Here is a 4,438-nt window from a genome sequence, read left to right on the forward strand (position 1 = left end):
GGCTATGGGACCAAATATATGAAGGAAAGAGAGTAAGGGATTTCTTGCAATAAAATAAAAGTTTTCCTGTTTTGTACTACAGAAAATACTCAAGCACCCATCAATTCTCCACTATGTCAACTTCATTAATTTAAGAAATACCATTCACTGTACCTTTAGTTCCTTATTCATGAAATGAACTTCCCGAGCCCCAATGCTCCCTGCACTCTGCTCTTTTATTTGCATTCCTTAAAATTCAGGGAAGCCTACATGAATAATGAGATGAAGAGAAATGATGCAGAAAGTTGTTGGGATAGCTTTTAGTCCGTGAATTTATTATGCATATTTTAAAGTTGACCTTTTAATCCAAGTTTTTATTCAATTCCATCGCAAGGAACTGAGCAACATGGTCACTTTGAATATTTGTATGCCAGTGGCATTGAACAATGAGTTTCATGAGGAAAAGTCACAGATTAAATCATGAAGAAGCCAATATATTCTTTTTAAGGCTAAATGGAGATAGGCAGTAGAGGTTTTTTTAGGAAGAAAGTTTTACACAAGAAAAATATGCTCTAAATTTTAAGAGGTGGATATGCAAATCATTTTCATAATGTCTTCTCTAGATTAGATATTGCTAGTAATTTTGTATCTGTAAATATATTAATAATGGCAGTCACATTGATGCCATTGTTATTCATTCCTGTTTTTAGGAATGAATAACTTTCCACAAGTTGCTCTAAGGCTTAACCTTTCTCTCGGGTACCTGTGTAATTTATAAGCACTGAAGCTTCACAGAACTAAAATCAAGTAAATAATGTTTGAGTTAAAGGGGATAGGATAAATGGATTGACTACAAAGAATTAGAGGAATTACAGAAGCCCCAAGTTACTGAACTTTCCAATTATTCATTTTCTAGCCCCCTTAAAAAAAAAAAAAATCCATATAGCCGGACCTTTTTGTAGACTTTATAGGAGCCATATTTCATCGTAATGTAAAAAAAGACTCCACTAACAATTTTGCCATCCAGCAACCACAGAACTGTAACTTTCCTACGTGGACTCATTCCCGTTAGATACGGCAAGGTCCTGGCAACAGACATGTTCATGGCTACACAAATGCTTTTGGGGGTCTGGCCCCTAAATTAATCTCCAGAGTTCTATGTTGATAACTCCTTGGGAAATCCAAGATTTTATAGCTATGTGAAGTTTGAGGGAAAGGATGTATGTATATGCTTCCTTCTAGAATTGTGCTGCTTAGCTGAAATCATCACAAGCAATCTTAACTTTGTATTTTCTGCAAATGTATTCTTAGGGCCTCGTTGAAAGTTTACTGATATCGCATCCGCTGTTGGGGTTTCTAGGCGGAAGATGTATGACTGAAGTGTTTGTTCTATGTGAGAAGGCACATGAAAGAATGCAGACAAAAATGAGTTTCCCCAGGTAGACAAGAGTTCCACAGACACAGGCAGGAGATTAACTAACCTTGTCCCGTTTCATCGTAACAGTGAGTTAACTTTCAATAAAGCAGAAATTCAGTTAAATGGATATTCCATATCGTCCTTAAACACAAATTTGAGCACCTCCCATAAGGCAGACACTCGGGACACTGGGATGATGTACGTTATGAGAGACAAATGAGAGAGAGGGGCAGGAGGTGGGGAAAGAGGGGAGAGAGAGGAGGGGGAAAGAGGAAAGAGGTACATGGGAACGCAGACAAGGAAGGCTGCAGAGAATGTAGAAATGAGGCATTAACTTTGGGCTGAGGAGATGGGGAAAGAAGAAGAGAGTGGAAAGTCTGCTTCCCCTTTCTAAACCACTTGGAACACCACTTAGCGTTACCATAAACATTAACACAGAGGTTGCCATAGAAGATTGATCTCTATGCATCCAGTAAAAAGGATGTTTGTGAGAAGTTTCTAATACTACGTTATTGTTAAGAGCACAAAGAAGATACCGTGCATATGAACATTTTGATCACAATTAGGTAAATATTAGCTAATACTAGAAGAGAATTTAAAGTTTTAATATGGTTAACATTGAATAATGATATTGTAGGTAATTTTTTGTTATATATTTTCTATTTTTTGTAAAAAATAAATGGCATGTATGCTTATAAATCAGATTTTTTAAAACCATATGAAGTGTATTGTTCAATTTAAGATATTTAAAATCTCTATATGTAAGAAAAAATAAACCCCATAAAAATGTTTTCTAACGTTACGAAGACATTCACAGAAACAGAGAAGCTCAAAGAGACACACAGGCTCAGAGACATACAGAGGCAGACTCAATCAGAGTCCGAGAGGCACTCATAAATGGAAGTGGGCCCAGGGATACACACAGAGAAATGGGCAGAGACTGACAGTACACACAGGACATCAACCAGCGTGGAGACTCTCATTGACTGACTCATTCCGCATTTTGTCCATCATTGAGATAGCATTTATTATTCCCAAACACATTTTTTTCTTTTTTAAATGCAATTTCAGCTTTTCATTAAATCATTTAGTCATTCAACAATCAGTAAGCATCTCCTCCTTAAATTTCATTTCAGTTATTACAATTATGCCCGTTTTATACCCTCTACTCTCGTACTCACTGGGCAAAGCCAAAACTCTGTTTAAATCCAACTCTCCTCCTCTCCTACACCTGGAAATGGCTGCAGAAGAGGCTGGCAGCCATCACGACCGGCCTCGCTTAAAATCACACACCGCCCCCCCATACAGACCTCTCTTTAAGGGGGCCCTTGCTGATGCCCCGCAATGATGCTCCACGTCCCTAATCCACTCATACTCCTATTTTCCTCGTTTCTGTGTCTCCACTGCTGCTTTCCTCAGACTTTCAGTACCTCTCCCCCAACTCCTCACTTCCAACTGGTGACCTCGCCTCCTACTTCACTGAGAAAATTGCAGTGACCACAAAAGAGCTCTGCAGACTCCACCACATCTCCCCACCCGCAGCATCTGCCCCCGAGCTCCCTGCCTTCCACATTCCCGTCAAAGCCGGCCCCATGGCTAGTGCACATTCCTCCTTTCTTATCCCTTTAAGGTTGTCCTGCAGTCTGCCCCTCTCCTTCCTGCTTCATGGTTTTTTCCCTCTCCCCTGGATCATTCTCATCGGCATAAAAAATGCTATCTTAAACAAATTCTTTTATTGGCCCTACTTCCTCTACCAACCACCACCTGATTTCTTTATTCTCCTTTGCAGCCAACTTTAAGAAGTTGTCTGAGTGCACTCTCCTTCCAGTTCCCTCCTGTTCCTCTCACTCCCACTGCAGGGATGCCCTGGCCTCACCACTGCACCGAAGCTACTGTCTTTAAGGGCACCGATGACATCCATGTTGCTAACGTCAACGATCAAGCCTCAGTCCTCACTGGACTCGACCCATCTGGTCAACACCTAAGGCAATGATCATGTTCTACCCTTGACTCCTGGGACCCCATGCTCCCCATTCTCCTGCGTTGCTCCCACCTCACGCTTGCTCCTCTTTACCCGTTTCTGGTTCCTCATCTTTCCCTCCAACCTTTTAATGTGGGACGGGTCCCCAGTGAGGCCTTGTCCTTTTGTCACTGTGTCTGCTTGCTCTCTTAGTGATCTCGTCTAGTGCTTACACCGTGAAATAACGTCTACATGGAAACCCACATATTAAACCATCTACTTGGCATCTCCACTGATGTCTAGTTGACTTTTCACACTCGACATGCTTAAACCTGTGCTCTTCGCCTGAAAGCCTGCTGCTCCTACCGTCCCCTCCTCCGTGGATGGCAATCCCAGCCTTCCAGTCGCCCAAGCCTGAACCCCTCGAGTCATGCTGCTCTCCTCTCTCTCTCGCACATGCTAGCTTTACTTTCAAAACGTCCTTTGATGACTTCTCACCCTCTCCACCACCCACTGTGATCACCCCGACTATTTTCGGCACAGTGGCCATGCCCAGTCATGCCGTTTCTCTACTAAAAATCCTGCCATGGCTTTAGGAAAAAAGCCAAAGTCTTCAAAATGGACTGAAATGCCCCAGATGATCCAACTACCCCTCTCATAATCTCTCTAATACTATTTTATACTCTCCCTCTGCCTACTCTGTTCAGGCCTCCGGGGCTTCTTAGCTATTCCTCAAACACACCCAGTCACACTCCTCTTTGGGGCCTTTGCACTAGCTGTTCCCTCTGCCTGGAATGTTCCTCCCCAGATGTCTACCTGGCTGGGGCCCTTGCCATTCTCATATCGTTTTTCAAATCTTACCTTCTCCACAAGGCCTCCCTGGAGCATCCTATTTTTTTTTATCTTTCTTTCTTTCATTCATTCATTCACTCATCATCGCGGCCCCCTATGTGATGAAGGAGCATTCTATTTAATAAAGAAGTGGGCCCACTACCCCTGCTCCACCCCTACCCTATCCCTGGCACTTTCGGTCTCCCTTACTTTATTTTCTTTTCCAAAGAATTTATCAGCTAGCATACCAC

The sequence above is a fragment of the Propithecus coquereli genome, unplaced genomic scaffold, assembly GCF_000956105.1.
Source record: "Propithecus coquereli isolate 6110/MARCELLA unplaced genomic scaffold, Pcoq_1.0 Scaffold334, whole genome shotgun sequence".
Lineage (NCBI taxonomy): Eukaryota > Metazoa > Chordata > Mammalia > Primates > Indriidae > Propithecus > Propithecus coquereli.